The sequence below is a fragment of the Leptinotarsa decemlineata genome, unplaced genomic scaffold, assembly GCF_025532065.1.
Source record: "Leptinotarsa decemlineata unplaced genomic scaffold, Ldec_3_MD MMD2_tig00026282_RagTag_RagTag, whole genome shotgun sequence".
Lineage (NCBI taxonomy): Eukaryota > Metazoa > Arthropoda > Insecta > Coleoptera > Chrysomelidae > Leptinotarsa > Leptinotarsa decemlineata.
The window spans coordinates 23,389,256-23,411,224 of record NW_027412668.1 but is presented as its reverse complement, the minus strand read 5'-3'; the positions used below and the strand labels follow the sequence as shown (position 1 = coordinate 23,411,224).

The 21,969-nt window shown below is 33.6% G+C and overlaps 1 protein-coding gene across 1 annotated transcript in view; it reads left to right on the top strand.

Moving 5' to 3' along the window:
* Positions 1–21,969, top strand: part of LOC111516192 (uncharacterized) — a 267,285-nt gene that overhangs the window by 191,292 nt on the left and 54,024 nt on the right. The window lies entirely within an intron of this gene.

The following is a 21,969-nucleotide window of genomic DNA, read 5'->3' as shown; positions in this document are numbered from 1 at the left end:
TTTTGCAAATTTTTTATATTTTCGAGTGCCTAAATCACGAATATATTTATGAAAGTACTGAATGTGCTCTATTTTTTATGATTTTTACGTATCTTGTATTTTTAATAATAATCGGTTTGTTAGTAAAAAAAAAATATTTTCTCAGTCATGATTAGGCTTCTGCGCAACTTGTTTCCGCGTACAAACATCACGTGATCCCCACTTCTCGGGCTCCTTGCTCTGCAAAACAGCTGAGAACTCAGTTATTTGATAATATTGAAGTACCAACACGGAAATCTGGATAAGTTGTTATATGTTAATATTTTGTTTCAATTGTTGAGTGTCCGTTCTAATATATTTATCTTGTCACGAAGGAAGTGCAAATATAGTAGTGATTTATTCTGTTATATTTGTGGTATTTATATATCAAAATAACAAAAAATAAATATCACAGACTTTGTTAAGGAAACTTATGCTGAATATTTCGGTTTTAAAATGGACAAATTAGATAAATCATGGATTCCTAATAAAGTTTGTAAGTCTTGCGTTCAATCTTTGCGGTTGTGGAAAAAATGAGAACGTTCTGGATTAGACTTTGGTATTCCTATGATCTGGATGGAGCCTAAGAATCATTTCGATGATTGTTACTTTTGCGTAGTAGATGCTAAAGGTTTTAATCGAAATCAAACGTGGAGATATCCAGACTTACATTCTACAAAATGTCCTGTTTTACACAGTGAAAATCTCCCTCGGCCTATTTATGTTTCAAAAGTGATTCGCATGCCCTCAGAAACAATGATGTTGCCAAATTCACAGAAATCGAATCAGTCTACCAGTGGAAGTGAATGGGAGGGTGAAACATCTACGCCAAAGTTGTTTTCTCAAAATGAACTCAGTGATTTAATACGTGATCTAAATTTCTCAAAACAAGGATCAGAACTGTTTAAATTTATTGGCACCGACAGTTACATTTACAACGTACAGAACTCGAGAAAGTGAGCTATTACAATTTTTTGTTGAAAATGAAGGATTGGTATACTGTAATAATATTGCGAAGCTGCTTCTGGACATGGGTTTGAAAGAATACAAACCTGCTGAGTGGCGTCTTTTTATTGATAGCTGTAAAAGAAGTTTAAAATGCGTCTTACTGCATAATGGAAATAAATTTGCATTAATTCCAATTTCCCATTCTACAAAACTCAAAGAAGAATATGAAAATGTCAAATCAGTTTTAGAAAAAATCAATTACTCGGAGCATCAATGGTCGATCTGTGTGGATTTAAAAATGGTTAATTTTTTACTTGGTCAACAAAGTGGATACACGAAATACCCTTGCTTCATTTGTATGTGGGCCAGTAGAGCAAAGCAACGTCATTGGGAACAAGATGTTTGGCCTGAAAGAAATTCTTTTACTGTCGGTAAAGCTAATGTAATAAGAGATCCGTTGGTGAGCAGAGACGAAATTATACTTCCACCATTGCATATTAAGTTAGGAATGTTAAAGCAATTAGTAAAAGCTTTGGACAAGGAAGGAGATTGTTTTAAATATATTTGTAGAAAATTTACAAAACTTAGTATGGAAAAGTTGAGAGGTGGAATATTTGATGGTCCTCAAATACGGCAATTGATGAAAGACACTGATTTTATTGAAGTTATGACTGTTCCGGAAAGTAAAGCTTGGGAAAGTTTTGTGTTGGTAGTCGAAAATTTCCTAGGTAACCATAAAGCACCAAATTATGAAGAAATTGTACAAAATATGCTGACAAACTTTGAGATTCTAGGAGCAAATATGAGTATCAAGTTACACTATCTTCGCAACCATTTGGATAAATTTCCAGATAATTTAAGAAATTATAGTGAGGAGCAGGGAGAGCGGTTCCACCAGGATCTGAAAGTAATGGAAGAAAGATATCAGGGTCGATGGGATGATGGCCGATTACTGGTGGTCTTTAAAAAGAGATTGTCCTCTGAAAAATTATAAAAGAAAAGCTCTTAAAAGGCGTTTCATGGAAATATAACATGTTTTCGAAATTTCCCTCTCTATTTACTTCAAAGTATCATATTTTTTTCCAAATGAAACTGAGATTATAAATATATCTGTTATTTTGTTTCTTGTTTTCGAATTTTTGTAATGTAAAATGAAAATGAATATTTAAAAGAAAACGAGAGCAAATCTCACAAAACCATTGATAATTTCATGAATTGTGAGTATAAATACACCCAAAATCAATCTTATACCTAGGGCAACAAAACCACTGTAGACCAGTGTTATCTACAACACGCAAAAACTTTCGGAATAGGCGAGAAGGTTTCTCGCGTAACCTGAGGTTTGTCCACAGTAAAAATAAAAATATCAAAGTGAAGAACATTATCTCAATTCAAAGAAATCTTGCTCTCCTATATTCATGAAGAAATATTTTTTTAAACTGAGAAACATATTCTCTCAAGTTGAATTTGAATCATTATTTCAAATGGACTGAATAAACGCTTCTTTTAAGTGGAAAAAAAATATTCCACCAAGATTGTGCATACATTTCAATATAAATAATCGCATTAGCTCAAGAGAAGTAAGTATGCATTCTTTAGTGTGAGCAAAGTTAATCTCGAAGCAAAACTGTTTTGGGTTTTGAACATTACTTGGAACATTATTTAAATGTCTCCGTATGAGAAATTAATTGTTTTCCTTTGAAGATAAGCATTTTTCATTGAAACGCTTCTATTTGTATGAATCAAATAAACTCATTTACTTCATCAAAGATGAACTTATGCGTCTGTTTATAAACTATCCCTCTCATTTGGATGTATTTAGTTGAGTCTCGAATCCAAAGTATCTCATCTGTAATATGAACAGCTATAAGTGGTAAGGAAAGAAACTTAATAATACATTACATATTATGATTAGTTTATTTGAAGCAATTGCAAATCATAAATGTCATCCTGAACGTAATAGAGAACTAAATTTTCTTTGCTAATCTTTGCTTAAATATCATATTCCAACCGCTCACTTTTGAGAGATCATACAGTTATACAAATAACATAAATAAATATTCAATAAGAAAACATATATAAAAAAGGGACATATTCTTGACAAATTGCAAATTAACAAATAAAATGAAATAGAATCCTATAAACAACATTACAACTCAGTAATTTTACACAAATTAAGTTTTCAAAACTAGATGCCATTCTGGTAAATAACTTTAAAAAAATCACTATCGTTGATCAAGTTCTGCATTCTGCTTTTGTTTATCCACAATGTCTGGAATATCACTTGGATTCTGAAACGAAAGAAGAAATCAGCACATCATCCTCAGCCACTATTTCAAATATATAGAAAGGTAAAAATATGAAAACAGCAGCCATTTGATCAAAAAAAAAATTTCAATTAAACACTGTTTAAGTGGGTCTATTCCGTTCACCAACCCAATTGTTGTTCGCATGTGAATGACAACCCTCAAAATTTTAAACTTGTCTGAGGTCTTATTATTTATTATACGATTCCTAGCAAGTTAAAAGGTGCTCAAACATTATTTGATCAGAAATAAATAATAAATTCAAAAGAAGTACCTCAAATCCTCTTGAAGTGGACAGAAGTCTATACAGAAAAGTTGCCTTTCAAAATAATAATTTTGGAACCGTTATAGGAATTCAAAGTGTCGTGTGAGAATTATTAGAGGATCAATGAGAAATATAAAATGTTTCATTAAAAAAATGTAGCTCATGATCATACAAACATACTGAAAGGAATATGATTCGCTATTTAAATAATAGCATTCACTGTTTTCACGTTTTTGGAAATTCATATTTCATCTCTAGTGAGTTTGGTAATATTTCTACCTATTTCTTACATTCCTAAAGGAAACCTATCAAATAATTTCAAGCTGAGTAAGGTATATTCAATTTGTTCCCAGTGAATAACATAAAAACATTTCTGAAGTGATTACAGAAAACAAAGACGTTTCGGAATTCAACAAATATTTACACGTTGAAATCAAAAAGTGGCTGTCACATATATACCTACTGTCACTTTATATACCTACTGGTGCCTATTTTGGTATTTTTTGTATTATAATTTATTGTCGAAACTATAAGTACCTCTATCTTTCAATAAAAATGAATTCGGTCTAAGAGAAAATCAAATTTTATTTAGAGAAAATGCTCTTATTTGAAACAAGATAAAATGTATGTTCAAAACAAGAGATTGGCAAATTTGAATCAACGTGGAGGATTTTTCAGTTCAAATTAATATACACTTGCAGAGCTCGGCAAATGTGTGAAAAATCACATAGCAATGGTATCATTCTCGTAAAATGAAGGCAAAATTGAGAGTTGCCGTCAAAGTTTACCACTTTTTCTTCAGTACTACGTATACAACCCGGTACTTACAGATATAGCGGAGTTTTATCCAATTATAATACTTACCCATGAAAATATCTTTCAACTGTGCAAGACCCCAGTCTTGTAAAATCTGTTCCATTATGGTAGATACAAAATAATCGGAAAGAAATTGCACTGCCTACAGACAAATAAAACACTTCCTCATCAAAATCGCAACACACCAACATCACTTTCCAATAGATACTGACACGTACGCGATGCTTACAACGGAATTCCCCGCTCCCCTCTCACTCAAGAGGGTCATAGAAAGACCAGAGCACCACAGGTTTTTTCAAATTGAAATGAATGAAATACTTCTTCAAAAGAAACCCTGTTCATTCTATACAAAATTCCTGTTATTATTAGTCGATCCTAATATAGTTTCACAAAACTCTTGTTATAAACGAATTGAGTTATTTGAACGGATACAGTATTGAATCCAAACAAACACTTTGTGTTCAGATCAAGTTGATACTGTTCTCCATTTGAAACAGTTTATTTTTTCCTTCAAATAGGTGGTAGATTTAGAGATGATATTATATTCTCTTGATTCAAAATAGTTCATCTTCGCAATGATATAATCAAACGAATGATGTCGTTGAAAGGAGAAATTTGATTTCTTTGTTGAAAAAAGTGTGATTTTCTGGTGGAACATGGCGATGTTGGCATAAAGTAATAGTTTTTCCAATAGAGATACAAATTTCAAGGCAACCTATGATCTTCTTTTAAAGAAATACTCTTTACTGTGTCGCGATACTTTTCGTTTGCCTCAATATCGGCTTCTTAGCAGCCCTAGCACTCGTATCTTATCAAAGCAGTGCGGCATGCTCCAGATTTCGCAGTGAATTTTAAAGTTTGTTCAGTTTAATACACTTCAGCAGATTCTCTGATCATTTCGCCTTGTTTAAGTTATTTCGGATTGCAGAATTTAGGAAACTCAGAAGAACAGCAACAAATATGTCTTTCGAAAAATAATCTGATCAGTATATTCCATCAAGAGAAAATTCTAATTTGCTTCCTTCCAATATTTTTTTCAGATGAATTGCCGCATTCGAAGCCTCATTCGTGAAGATTCAATTTGAATGTCACTGTATAAATACTGTGAATGCGCATCGCACTTCGATTCAATTTAGAACAAGTTCCGCTCGTGACTATGACATATAAATTCAGTCCCGCGACCGTTCACAAAAATGCTGACGTGCAATTCCAGGACAGAAGGTGTTCGGAATTATGCTTAATGGTGCAAAAAATTTTGGAATAATCATGTCATATGCGCTAGCTAAGCGCTTGTAAAAGAGAAGCGGTGATTTGATTTCGTACATTCGATTCGGCCAGATATTGAATATAAAATTTTACTTCATTGTAAGCAGAATCCTGGATTTGATTCAGGTAGAATTCTGGATTCGATTCACGGTGAATTCATCCGCCTCAATTTATTCCAATAGGGGTGGTTCGACAAAATGTACGTTCTAGTTTTATTTTTTCATGAAATATAAATTCAGACCCATCACTTGAAGCGAACTGAAAATATTGAAATGAAACACTCTGAATACCGTTGGTTGTTCTGAAAAGTATCAACATATTCACAAGTATTCACAATTATTTCATGTGAGTGAGTAATTGGGATTGAACTTGAGTTCCAGAAGTACAACAAGATTATGATAAACATCTTTGATTTTTTATTTAGTTGTATTTGTATTTCATCTTTCCTCGAATTTTTATTTGATACTTTGATGAGCTGTCACAAATGATAGGAAAATTTGTCAGGAACTATCACACTATTCGCATTCAAATTTAGGATCAATGTGTTTTTAAACCATTTCTCAAACATATTAGCTTCCATGTTCTTATGATAGTCATTATTGTAGTCCTCAAGTTTTTTTACACATAATTTCAAAGAATCCGGAAACCATCCTTTACTTCCTCCGCAATGCACAATGATTAGTCGCGATCTTTCGTTTGCAGGCATGTTAGGCGTACACATTCTCGAACCGTCAGTTCACCCTTTCGTAACTGTGTCATGAGTGTCATACCAAGTTTCGTCCGTATAGAAAATTTGTCGTTGTTCTTGTCTATATTTGGTTATTTGTTCTGAGTATTTGTTACGCAATTCCACTATTCTTCTGCTTTTCATAACTGTTTGACGTTTGTTTAATATTTTAAATCTAAATCCTAGTTTCTTCATCCAATTCTGAATATTCAATTTCTTCCTTCATTGTTTTTTTCAATGATTTTATCGGAAGGTGTGATACGGAATTACTGAAGGTTTCAGTAATTCCGTATCACATCGCGTCTTGCGTTCCTAAGGTTTGTTTTTGACAAATTTACGTACAGTTTAGAGAGGAATTTCGGTCAAATTTGATGTTGCTTGTAATAGTTTGTTTCCATCATGTATAACTTTGAAGCATAACAAAAATTTTAAGTGATTATAACTGCACCAATATCGAATTTCAACAATCAAATCGCGATCTGTTCCTGAACTGAACATTGACAACACGACTGTTATAACCATCCTCGCATTCTATTCGTCACCTTAACATGACTTCAAATTCAATTTTATGACTCTTCAGCTAATTATAAAACTCGGTTAGTAAAAATTATCCAATACGATCCGCCAATTCTTCAGTCCACGTGGACTAGTTGACAGCGGTTTTATTTCTCTGTATTGGTTTTTTTGACCTTTGAGGCTGACACTTTTAACTATGCACAATACCGGTTCCTTCGACTATACTAACTAACTAACATCACTTCATGAAGAATATTGACCCTCCGTCGTATCGAAACCACCTAGTAAATTAAATTTGAGTGGGAGAAGTTCGGTACTAATAATCTGTAGATATTCATTTTGAAGTTCACTCTAAATTATAGCACATCCATCGAATTTTAAGCTGGTAACGAGAACCCTTCATGTTTTTCACGAAATCAAATATCCATAAATATTAGCTCATATTCGTTGTACAGTTATTTTGCAATAGTATTCATGAATTCTGAAAATATCTCGTATGCATATCGATTCAGTGAGAGGATTTTGCAAATAACAAATGAAAAAGATGTTTGAGATTGAATAAATCACCTGTACATTATGGATCTCTCGCAGTCTGAAACGAATGAAATGGCTTTTATGAAAATGAACATCTATGAAAATAAGGAAAACTCACAGAATATAGAAAAAGAAACTAGACGGTACCTGAAAGACATGTCCCAATCAAGCAAGTGTTTTGGATTAAAATATTCCTGGGATAAGATTATTTTCATAACTAATATCAATATTACTCAACTGAGTTCTGAAAACTGTCTCTTCTATCACCTCCTACGAAAAGCAATCCTCAAAAGTCGCAACTTGGGAAAGATAAGTACTGACTCTCAGAGTTTTTTCTACTAGTCTCGATAATGACAAATTTCGGTAACAACATTCTGATACGAAATAGGTAAAGAGTTCTCTAACCTATTTTGTTTCAGAATGACAGAGACGAGTTTCACATTTTCATGTTGACTAGATGCTAGTTTTCTAACCCCAGCCTAAGACTCTTCCAATGAGGTCATTCGATTCAGGGACACCAGAACTGCCTTCAAGGCGGCGCGCCGTACGTCGCGGCGTACAATTCCTCCATTTGTGGCCGCTTCTGATGTCCTTGGCAGAAAAAAGTATATCTTCAAGCTTATTCAGATGACTTCGTCATCCACGTCACGTCGGGAAAAGTAACCTTTAATATCCTTCAAAAATATAAATAGTTGGTGCCAGAAAAAGCAGATGTTTGTGAACCATAACAAAATTTGGGTAGATACCTTCAATGATAAAACTTACCAAGATGACTCCTTTGAGAAATGTTTTACACAAAGCCAGTTCTTTTATATGGGGGGAAGTTGTGGAAAATCTTGAGGTTCAGGCTGTAAGGGTTCAATCTCAGGGTTTTTTTAAAAGGGTTGCTGCTGATCCAATGTGACATATAATAGGGTGCGAAACAGTCTATTTTCGGTTCCAGGGGGAGACAGAGTACTTATTTGGTTGTTGACTTAGTTCTGAAATAATTACAAATATTTTAATAAAGTTGTTAAAAGTAGTTTATAAAAACTTCACTCACGTGTTACATCATTTATAGTAATAAAAATCATTACCCACCTAAAATAATTACAGGCACGGTGAATCTTGTCCTCAAGGACCACAGTGAGGTAATTTAGAACGAAGTTCACTTTAAAAATCAAGCTAGAAAATTCTTCGAACAATCGAGCAAATATGGCGCATCAAAAACGTTTTCACTGAGGTCTCTAGAGACGAAAAAGAATCTGGACCTTCGTTCATAAAAAACCCGACACTGGAAATACTTTGCAAATGCAAAAAACCCGTCAAAGTGAAATATTGGTTGCCTATCCCGGAGGGCATGAGGGCCGTTGCTACTTATGATTAAGGGCGGTAGAAAACTGTAAACAACAGAAATCAGCCTCCACTGCGGCGGATAAGTTACCGAGAAAATTCACCAGATGGCGAAACGATACAAGTTAAAATGGAAATAAATCAAATAGATGTGTTTTGTCACAAGGCCTCAAAAAAATCCATTGGGTAAATACAATGACCGTCAAATCAATGATCACGGATGACGCAATTATGTGTTGGTCCAAGGATATTTAAAAAAAGGCTTAAGCAAAGCTCTCTGGTGTGCAGAGACAGACTTGCCTTCACATATTTCTATAGAAAAGGCTACATAGTGAACAAAACGTAACAGACACCGAAAGTCACAACATTCTCGAGATGACTTTCGACTTGGTGTCTCCAACGTTCAACTATGATCTGCTTTTCACCGTCATAATGCCCAGTGGATCTTCTGGACCAAAGAAATACCAATAGCACGTGTATACAGTCGCAGGCCCAGGACAAAGCTGTCAACCTGCCCAAAGACCTATGCTGTCGCATTTCAACCGAAAATTTACGCCACTAATTTTTATGTAGAGAGACTGGCAGAAACCAACCTCTCACATAGATGAATAAAGATATTTTTGAACAGTGAAGCGGCTTTGGAGGCACTTGGTTCTCACTGAGTAACGATCAAATCAATAATTATTGATTTGCTTTTAATTATAATTAAAAGCTCTACTCAATAACTTAGATCTCTGGATAATTTTGTTCATTATCTATTTCAATTAATTCCCTATGAAACTGAAAGATTGGGCAAAATTCACCTACTTTTTTGAAAGAATGCTGTTTTGCGAGGAATTTGATTTGATCAATCAAAAGATAGGTAATATTTAAGTGAATAAAAGTAGTTCTGACGCCTCTACCTTGAAATCTGGAAAATCCAATTCAGAAAATGATTCCGAGATGTTATTTTTACATATACTTGAGTGTCATGCTTTGAATTTCATATGATCATTTTTAGAACGTTTTTGTTTCTATGACCTATATTCAAACTATATCTGAGAGTTATCAGTATCTCATTTTTCTAAACTCAAACCTCTAGAAATCAAACACTTTCAATAGAAGAGTGAATTCAACGGCTGAATTTATCACTATAAAAATGTATTCATGGATTTTCTGAGGCGGTTGATGCTGGAAAAATATTCCACATCAACCGCCACGTTCTCTGGAAATTAATAGTTCATCAATATTCGATTACTGTTTCAAGGATATTTTTGGAGGAAAGAATTATGGAAATCGCGATAATTTACCAATTCAATATTTCCATGATACGAAAACTTCAAAGATTCATTCAAGATAACACAGATAGTATGAAATTATTCTATACAATAAGTCATAACATTGATGTTTGTTTCTACATTCTCATTTCTTTGAAGACTACTGATATATACTAGACTGACAGTGGGTCAAAATTCTAATCATTATCCACAAATAAGATTCTATAATAAAGTTATAGACATTTTTGGTCATATAAGAAAGTTCAAAAAAAATAAAATCTTTATTATCAGACTATTTGTTAAATATGGCATTTTACTCCACAGAAGAATTCTTAAATATGTAGAATTTATATGTTTAGTATGTATAATATTTATATAGATGTAAGTACTGGGCCTATGTTTAATTATTTAAAGTGTGTATACATATATATTATGTTCATAATTTTAATCTAATCCTATTTTCTGACAAGTCCAACAGACTCTATACATTGTTTTTCTTTTTTTTCTTGCAATTGTATTGGAGTTTACAGTGATGAATAAATTGATTTTGATTTTGATTTATCACTAGAATTGTGTTATCTACTATAGGTATCAAGAAAGACTGTCAAGCCATTTTTTGTAGGGGTATCAATGTTTCTCACTGCTTTTTGTGAAACCTTTCCAATCTAAAAAATAAACGAAGCTTGATCAATAGAGAAGCTGCTGTCAACCCCGAAAAGTTATTGCGTAAACCTTTGAGTCCAATTATTCAAAACTTATCGCATTCATAAATCGCAATAAAAAGAGGGTTGAAGACAACATGAATCCCTGGGAAACACCAGCGTTGATGGAGAACACCAGCGTAGTCAAGAGATAGCCATCGACGGCCACTTGCAGCGAACGTTCTTTCAGGACTGAAGAGCCATACACAGAAATGATCCGACAAGCCATAGCATCGAAGTTTGGCCAGCAAACATTAATGCCACACACGGCCAAAGGCCTTAGAAATATCAAGCTCATCAGCTCTTGATTCACCATGTTTCTCGATTGCGTTATTCCAAATAGGGGTGACATACGATAGAATGTTGCCTGTTGATCTTTGTTTCCGAAAGCCATATTGATGATCGCTCAAGATGTTAAAGCCTTCCAAATATTTTAGGATATGCTGGTTTACGACTTTCTTCATGATTGCGTTATCTGGAAACAAAACGGTTTTTGCATGTATTTATAGACCTCCATCGGGTAGCTTTAAATGTTTCCTAAATTGTTTATACGGATTACTGACATTATTAAGTGACAAATATGAAAACATAATACTAGGCGAGGATTGTAACATAAATTTTGGAGTTGAAAGCAGAGAACTCAATCTCTTCAGTGATGAGCTGGCATGTTTCAACATAATATATACTATCAATGAACCAACCAGAGTAACGGCTAAATCATGTACTTGTCTAGGTTATTTCATCATAAGAGATGATTCTGATTACCAAATAAAAGTTGAAGACTTCAGGCTGTCTGATCATTGTACTCAAATCATCTAAATTCAAGTAGAAGATATAAAAAAGCAAATAATAATGTTCAAAACGTCCGGCGTTTTTTTTCAGAACAAAACATTCGAAACTTCAAGGCTGTCCTACAGAAGGAGTCGTGGGATGACGTCTGTAAAGAAATATGCCCAAAGAAAGCATATGAAAGTTTCAACAATATTCTTCAATATTATATTGAATTGATTTTCCTGATGAAACGCTTCCGAAAGCAGACAAAAAAGCATAATTTTGACATTTTCACTCCGGAACTTCACGAACTGAAACACCAAGTAAACCTCTATTCAGAATGTGCTAAAGTTGATAATAATTATACAGAGATATATAAGAGAGTGACCCAAACGTATAGGGAAAAACTAAAAGCCAGTTATAACATCACGTAAATGACAAAATGTCTATTTCTAGCAACAAAGTCAAATCAATGTGGCATATGGTACATACTATTCAAAACAAAGAATACGTAGTGAATGAAATGAAATGAAAATTCAAACATAGACATGGCTAACAACTTCAATAAGGAGTTCTCAAATTTCATACAGCCGCGAAATATAGACTTCGATTACATGAATAGCAATATCTCAATAGGCGAAAAATCAATGTTTTTGCGTCCACTAACGGAACCCAAAATTATAGAATTGATAGAGAGCTTAAAGCCTTCAAACGGAAGTGGTCACGATGAGATATCAAACAATTTATTGAAAAAATGTTCTTATGAACTTTGCAGCCCAATAACGTATATCATAAACTTGTCTACTGAAAATGGAATTTTTCCGGATAGTTTGAAACTAGCAAAAGTAACACCAAATTATAAAAAAGGGAATAGAAACCTCTATGAAAACTACAGGGGAATTAGCTTACTCTCAAGTATTTTCAAGATTTCTGAACTAAATTTTAAAAATCAATTAATGTCTTCCTTCACAACTAATAACCTTTTTTTAGAAAACCAACACGATTTCACAAAGAACAAAAGTAGAGAAACAGCACTTTATGAGTTCAGTGAGCATGTGGTTGATGCACTTGATGGTAAATTCCATATTTGCGGATAGTTCATAGACTTCTCCAGAGCTTTCGATTGCGTTAATCATGACCTGCTATTAGGAAAATTGGAAAGATATGGTGTAAGAGGAGTTGCCTGGGTTCAATGAAATCCTATCTGGAAAATATAGGGCAACGTGTTAGTGTTGGAAACACACTCAGTCAGTTGGCAACCATTAGGCAGGGTGTCCCACAGGGATCAATCCTTGGACCTATACTATTTTTGATATATGCAAATGACCTGATGAAATATTTTCAAGGATTGTCAACTATTCACACAGTAGCGTATGCAGATGACACAAATTTCATAGTGAAGAAAATTGATGTAACGACTCTACAGGAAAGAACCCAGGATATACATGAACAAGTAAACATATGGGCAGAAAAAAATCACTTAACATTCAATACATTTGTAACTGGCCCGAACATTTTGTTATCCATGAAAATGGGGATCTGCCAATTGAATCTTGTACTTCTACAAAAATATTAGGCGTCACCTTGGACTACACTCACATGGACTCCTCATATTGACACCCTCTGTATTAAATTGAGAAAAAACTGCTATACTCTGAGATTTATGGCTAATTTTTGTAGTAAAGAGATTTTACTGAGCTTATACTATGCGACCATAAACTGCCACTTGCTTCTGAAAGAATATTTATTTTGCAAAAAAATGCAATGAAAATCGTTGCCTGTATTGTTTGGAGAGAATCATGTAGAGATGCTTTTAAAAATCTCAAGATACTAACTTTTGCTGGTCTCTATATCTATGAATTGTGTATATACGTTTATAGAAACAAGCATAATAAACCTTCCCAGCAACGTAATTATCCAACTCGTTCTAGGTACAAACTGATGCCCAATATTCATAGAACAAATCTTTATCAGAAAAGTTTTCTTAATCTTGGACCAAAAATGTTCAATAAATCAGAATAATCAACTGAAATATCAATTAAAATCAAGACTGAAAAAGGCTACACATTTGACGAATTTTAAACTGTTTTTTTATATTTTAATGACAAAATATCACAACTATGTCATAAAATTAACTTTTATCTATTCATAATTATTTTTCTACATAATCTAAGCCGAACAAATAATTATATGTATATACCTATATGTATCATATTTTTAGATCATTGATTACTACAAACATTATACTTTGTAACGTGTCCTACTCTCAGACGTTTTCCTTGTCACTGTGCGTATAACAATGTACTTTTCAACAAGGAAATAATAAAAAATTATTATTATTATTATTATTAATATTAATGATTTCAAAGAGACTGGTCCATAGTTATTTGGAAGATTTTTCTTGTCTTTTTTGGGAAAAGGCTGAACGCAAGCAATCTTCCAAGAAGAAGGAAAATAACCCCTTTCTTGTAAGACAGGTTGAAAAGTCTGCACGATGTGTTTTTTCTACGGCTGTTATTGCAATTGAACCATCCGCTTGTGTTAGTGGTGGAATTATGAATTTTGTAAAGTTCTAATTAATAGCTTTAGCTACCGACCAGAAGGATCTAGACCCGTTGGGATTGGCAAGCAGTTTATCACTAATTCTCTGATTGTTAGTTCTTTGCTTTCATTTATCCTAAGTTTGCAGCATTGCGAGCATTAACAAATTTAGTTCGGTTTTTGGCACTGTCATTTTTGCGCCCCTGATGGTACGTAGTGCAAATTAGAAAGTGTTTTCATCTGTTTTGGTAACCACTATCAATACAAATTCAGGCATGTATCACAACATATATTTCTTCACGTTTTTCTTCGAAGACGTATCATTAGAATCAGGTCATACAATTACTCAACAGTGTTATGAAAACGCTTGAGGAAGCTATTGTTTGGCGAAACACATGTTGCGGTTTTGTAATCTGTCTGGTGAGAATCCCACAATAAGTATTACGTGAATGAAATATATATCCCTTGTGAATTTGTGGGATGAGATTTTGTTAACACTTGTGGAATAGACACGTTGAAAAATATATGGGTTGTGATACATGACTTATTTCGTATTGATGGTAAATCCTGATAACTAATAAACCATCGAAATTTTTTCAAGACGTTACTAACCAACGTGCTTTGAACAATTGTGAGATTGTTTCACAATTATCGGTGTTAAACTTTGTCTGTTGTTAATTTTTCTACGGGTTTTCCAATAAAACATCCTAAATACAGGGTGTTCATTAAACATACGGCAAAAATTCAAGGGACTATCCCTTGGACTATTCTAAAGATATTTTGTCCTTTGATGATTTTCGATAGGGCGCTTTGTTTCGAAGATACGGAGCAAAAAACAATTTCGACAATAACAATTTATTATCAAAAATTACATATGATATTTCTTAATCTACAAGAATTGTTGAAAATGACTACCCCACGTGCTCGGATGCAAGAATCCAATCTTTCAAAAACGCCAGGATCATTTCTGATTGCGTTACACCCAGGAATTATCCGATTTCTCAAATCTTCCACATTTTCCACTGGAGTAGTATAAACTGATGACTTTAGGTGGCTTCATAGGAAATAATTCAGGGGGTCACCCAAAATTCCCTTTCAAAAGTTTAACGAGAACTGATGTTGAAAGCGGTCTTCAAACCCCTCATGTGGATTTTCTTCAGCCCAAACATGGTTATTGTGGAAATTCCTTATGGCATTTCTTGAGAAACTGGCTCAATCGGTAAAAAGAATAAGCATCAGTAGTCGAGTAGAGCACGCTATAATTTTATTTCGACTACGTTAGTGATATTTTTCGCCTCGTATCTTCGAAACAAAGCGCCCTATCAAAAATCATCAAAGGACAAAATATCCTAAGAATAGTCCCTTAATTTTTTGACGCATGTTTAATAAACACCCTGTTCAATACCGTAGACAATTTTATTCACTGAAGTGACAGAAAAAAATAGCCGGAGATACTTTCCGAATCTTTGATCAAATACCCATCAAAGTTAGTGTTTTCGAAATAATGTCAACATGTGTGACGAATCCTGGGATATGACTGAAATATTTTGTAATGAAATTTGCGGAATTCGTGTTTTCATTTCTATCTGTTTAAAAAAACTGTTTTTTCCGTTAATCATCGAAGGATAAAATATCCTAAGAATAGTCCCTTAATTTTATGCCGCATGTTCAATAAACACCCTGTATAATACCGTAGATAATTTTATTCACTGAAGTGACAGTTCGAAATGGGTGGAGATACTTTCCAAATCTTTGACCAAATACCCATCAAAGTTAGTGTTTTCGAAATAATGTCAACATGTATGACGAATCCTGGGATATGACTGAAATATTTTGTAATAAAATTTGCGAAATTCGTGTTTTCATTTCTATCGAATGTATTGATTTTCCTTCAACGGTATCACTTGCTTTTCCTGTATTTATCAGTCATAACAGAAAATTTCCCATTTTGACACGTATTTATTATAACAAAGTAAATCTACTTGACAGAAAACGAAGAATAGAACACATCCCAGAATATATTCTATGAATCATTATCAGTCAGCTGGATTTGCTTATGCGATGAAAATGTCGGAAAAGGTCCCCCTCATACAGAATTCTTGATGGTGAATTGGCGAGTCAGGTCTCTCCTCGATAAGGAAAATAATGAAGTTTGATCGTGGAAGACCTTTCTCTGCGTTTCATCGATTGATCGAGATATTGTACGGCTACCAATTTATGTCCCAGAGTCTGTCAGTCAGTTCGATGTCTTTTGACGGAGTAGTTGTGAATATTTATTCAAAATTATTGAGTGATTTCGAGAAGTTTTTTTTAAACAATCTGATGATTGCTTCAACCAAAATCAAATTGAAATGAAGACATGCCCGAAATATGGCGAAACCCTTGTTGCGTTTTTGTAAAACTGTAAAAATCTCACAATAAACACTTTTTTGAGTACATTAGTTATGGATTTTCATCAAGTGTCGGCCAATTCCATCATATAAAATTGAATCGCTCGACTGAATGAAACAATTATAAACAAATTACTGGAATTTCTGGTTTAGCAAAAATTCTTTCCTCATTCACCCTGATGTGAAGTTTTTGTCATCGAATGACAATTTTAAAAGTTTAGATCAATTTGGTGTATGAAATACGCTTCAAGAAAAGTTTTTGACTTCTGGAATGTGGCAATAGTATTTTTGTTGGATTTTATTTTCATACAGTTACTTCATTTGATAATATATATCCGTACTCCGTTGATTTTCTTTGCTTATTCTATTCACTCTTCATGATACATTCTTATATGTTATGATTTCGATTTCTGTTTGAAGTATATTGGAAATATTCAGGTATTAACAATTTTTGTTATTGTTGCCGTGCGAGAAAAGAATTATTGAGCATGTGTCAGTATTGTTAATTGAATATATGTTGTGTGGAATTAAAATCATTTCAAAGCAGAAGCCGAAACGTCGAACAGATGAAATCTACAGACACGGTTCAACCTGGTCTACAGTACATCAAATTACCAACCCCGAAAACACCCACACACACAGCTGCAATAACCTGTGTGACTTTCGAGTCTAGGATATAAATAAAAAAGGGATGTAATTGAGCGTCTATGATTAAATTCTGTTTCTGTTCCTGGCTATTGCAGCCAAGTGTAAAGATGGGCAACACTTGTTTACAGACAGCAGGAAACAACACAAACGAACGGAGTTAACAACAGGAGTCAACCGCACATTTGTGGTTCCAGTTAGAAGACCAGGAAGCTATAGCTGCCTACGTGGTCATGTTAGATGTAGCCTGGGAATACTAGTCTCCTGTTTTGTTATTTTCTGCTGTCGGCAAACAAGTGTTGCCCATCTTTACACTTGGCTGCACCGCGCTGATGAGGCCAATAGCCAGAAACACGTTTCCGCGGTTTGCCCCACTTTTGGAGTGTTGTGTCCACTAATTGTTTCATTTTTGATTTTTATATCATACCCACTCGATAAAATATCCCTTTGTATATATATATATATATATATATATATATAGGGTGTCCCTGGACTTCCTCTTTTCCTCTGGGGAATGTATAGATGGGGTCACAATATCACCAGTACTTCATATAACTTTTTTTCCTAAAAGTCTTCGTAACCAAGTTACGCGCCCTCGAAGTTACAAAATGAAAAATGTTTTTCTTTCATAACTTTTCAAGTGAATATTCAAAATCATCCAAATTTTGGTAATTGACTAAACAAATGAATTCCGTCGATGAGTTTTCATGCAGGAGTCAGTTGTTTTGCTACAAAGTCAGGAACGGACTACCCCCGATGGTCCACACCCCAAAACTTTGAAATGACAGATATTTTTCAATATTTTTCAACAAAATAAGGTTACTCGGACAATTTTATGAATGAAAGTACTCGTGTGGAAAGTCGATCGGAGCAACGAGTCTTGATAAAAATGTAGTTCTACTCGACGACATCAAACCCGCTCGTCCACCATTATTTGAAATGAATAATTATCAAAGCAGAAATAATAATGATAACGTTAATTCAACAACATTTATAACAGGAATAATACAAAGTATGCTAAAATGAAGTCGTAAACAAAAAGTACAGTACCTATATGGAAGTTTAAGTCACAATTGTGATAGCAGATATTTTTTCAAAAGAAATATCAAGTTCTGTAGATTCGTGGTGTTTTTAAACTAACAAGCTACTCTACTATGAAATATCGAATTCATTCCATATTTTGTATGTACATAATACGTGTGGAATAATCACGTTTCGTGTTGATCAGTTATCTGAATCTCATGAAACTCAACATTCGAATGTTTCAAATTCTTCTTCACAGCTAAACTGTTGAGGAGTTTCACTGATAATTATAATTTTATGGGAGAAATTCTTTAACACGAATCTAAATTTAGCTGAAAAAACGCACATCGGAAAAAATATTTACTATACTAATAAAAAGCAAACAAATGAACTACAAAAACGGCTGCACATGATCAGGTGAAAAATATCCAGGGAATAATATTTCTTTCACAGATGTTGACAAAAAAACCTTTTAGAAAGTTTTGATAAAAAATGAGAAACTGGAATGCGATTTTGTTTTGTTGAGTGGTGCGTTGTCATATGACTATCATTGTATTGTCAATATTCTATAGGATATTTTGAATTTTTTTGATATGGCCGAACAGTTTACATTCAATGAATATGCAGATATGCATGTATTTTATGGACGAGCATTTTGTAATGCTTCAGAAGCTCGTCGTCTGTATTCCGAGCATTTTCCCAATCGAACGGTACCGTCAAGGGAAACATTCGAGCGTGTCGATCGCAGCTTGAGGGAGACAGGTATGTAATAATTGATAATTAATTTGAGCACGTTGTTTTATTTCGATATTATTGTAGGTACAGTTTTGCCAAAACGAGGTGGTGAGGGCGCTCCTAGGACTGTACGTACCGTTGTATTGGAGGAAAATATTTTGGAAGCCGTCGCTGATGATCCTTCAATGAGCATCAGAAATCTATCAGAACAGTTCCATACATCCAAGTCCACTATTCATAGAATAATTAGGGAACAACTGCTCCACCCATTTCACATCCAGAAGGTACATGCCATGACACCTCAAGATTTTCCAGCACGACTGGAATATGCCAATTGGTTCATGGATAGGCAAAGAGAGGATATGACTTTTATTAATCGAGTTTTATTCACTGATGAAGCAGGTTTCAGTAGAGATGGAGTTATCAACTCTCATAATCTCCATGTATGGGCCGAAGAAAATCCCCATGGGATATTGCAAACCAAACACCAACGGAAATTCAACGTGAATGTTTGGGCTGGTATCATAGGAAACCATCTTATAGGACCATTCGTTCTACAGGACCGATTGAATGGAGAACGTAATTTGGAGTTCATTCAGAACGATTTGAATGGACTTTTGGAACATGTTCCATTGCAAACCCGACCTCTACCAATCCATCCAATAGATGGATTGGTAGAGGTGGGCCATATTCATGGCCATCGCGGTCTCCGTATTTAAATCCATTGGATTTCTTTCTGTGGGGGCATCTAAAAAGCCTTGTTTACGCTACACCTATTCACACAAGAGATGCATTGTTGAATAGAATAACATTACATTGTGAAGCCATACGAAACGACCCTGGAATGCTATTTCAAGTACAGAGAGGGTGTCTTCGCAGACTAAGAAAATGTATAGAGAGAGGAGGTGGTCATATCGAGCAGTTTCTGTAGCGGATTTTTCATTTCTGTTTGCTCTTGAGGCTCTTGAGTTTCGTTAGTTAAACGTGTTTGCATTATAAAAATTCGTTATGAACATTTTACCTATCATTTCCATTTTCCTTAAAAACTAATATTTTCGAATAATGGTAGACATCTCAGGATAAATGTTGTTGAATTAACGTTATCATTATTATTTCTGCTTTGATAATTATTCATTTCAAATAATGGTGGACGAGCGGGTTTGATGTCGTCGAGTGAAACTACATTTTTATCAAGACTCGTTGCTCCGATCGACTTTCCACACGAGTACTTTTATTCATAAAATTGTCTAAGTAACCTTAATTTGTTGAAAAATATTGAAAAATATCTGTCATTTCAAAGTTTTGGGGTGTGGACCATCGGGGGTAGTCCGTTCCTGACTTTGTAGCAAAACAACTGACTCCTGCATGAAAGCTCATCGAAGGAATTCATTTGTTTAGTTAATTACCAAAATTTGAATGATTTTGAATATTCACTTGAAAAGTTATCAAAGAAAAACATTTTTCATTTTGTAACTTCGAGGGCCCGTTACTTGGTAACGAAGGATTTTAGGAAAAAAAGTTATATGAAGTACTGGTGATATTTTGACCCCATCTATACATTTCCGAGAGGAAAAGAGGAAGTCCAGGGACACCCTGTATATATCATTCTGGTCATTCCCATATTGATTTCAATTTAAGAGCCACCTTTAGACAGCTGTTTCAGCCTATTAGGCATTGTCATGGAATTATTTTCCAGCAGCTTGACTGCATTCACCTTTCTACTTTTTTCGAAAAGTTTCAATGAAGTTTAACTTTGGCACTTGTTTGTGCTTTAAATTTAACTTAAAATGATGTGGCCAACTGCGACCCACTGACGTTCAGTGTTTGTCAAATTCAACTTTTTTTTGAAAAAAATTGAAAAAGTGCATTTCTAGATCGAATTTAACAAAAAGTTACTTGAAAAAATTGTGTCTACGGCAATTTTATATCCATATGCCAAATTTTATGCAACTAGGATAAAGTTAACGTTTTGCTTATTTTTGACAAACTCATCATGGAGTTTAACTTTTCTGATACATTTTTACTTATACGGACATTTTTAGAGAGAAATGTGCTATAAAAATTTTAACATGACTGGTGCAAAGTTTCAATCACTTGGCTATTTTCTTAAACAAACGTCAGTACCTTCAATTTTGAAAAAGCAGACATAACTCAAAAACTGCAATGAGTATTATTAAAATTACTAGAGTTGAAATTACATTAAAATTTCAATATTCAGTATTTACAGATCATCTATAAATACTAACTAGGGCGTTAAGGATGTTTAATCACGTTGAATAAAATTTTTAAGTAGGTGTTGATGAACAATAACAAAAAGCATGTTATGGTAGTGTCAAGTTGTTGATTTACTTGTCAAATTCTTAACAGTTATTGTTTATATAATATAATATATATATATATATATATATATATATATATATATATATATATATATATATATATATATATATATATATATATATATATATGTTAACTCGAAGATTCTCACGGATAAAGTATGATGAGCTGTTTTCTCGGGTTTCGCTCCGTGTTCTGTGTATTTTCTCCCCATAAGGATTATTTTCACAACGTTTCGGCAAAGTCTCATTTGCCATCTTCTGGTGACGTCTAGTTGAAAAAAACAGACGTCACCAGAAGATGGCAAATGAGACTTTGCCGAAACGATGTGAAAATAATCCTTATGGGGAGAAAATACACAGAACACGGAGCGAAACCCGAGAAAACAGCTCATCATATATATATATATATATATATATATATATATATATATATATATATATATATATATATATATATATATATATATATATATATATTATATAAACAATAACTGTTAAGAATTTGACAAGTATATATATATATATACTTGTCTTATATATATATATATATATATATATATATATATATATATATATATATATATATAAGAGTGGTTTTCCGGGGGTTCGGTCTAGGTTGAAGTAAATACTATTTTTTTTTTAGCTGCCCGAGCTTTCGCTAATGTTTACTAGCTTTATCGGTAGCTGTAATATAAAAAAGGACATCAAAAGTATAGATATAAAACATGATAACGGAAAAAACAGTAACATACCTGTGAGGATTATTACTTTATGAATTTTTATTTTCATTTTTGAACATGAGAATGACATTTTTGACATTGAATACTGTGGAATACTTTT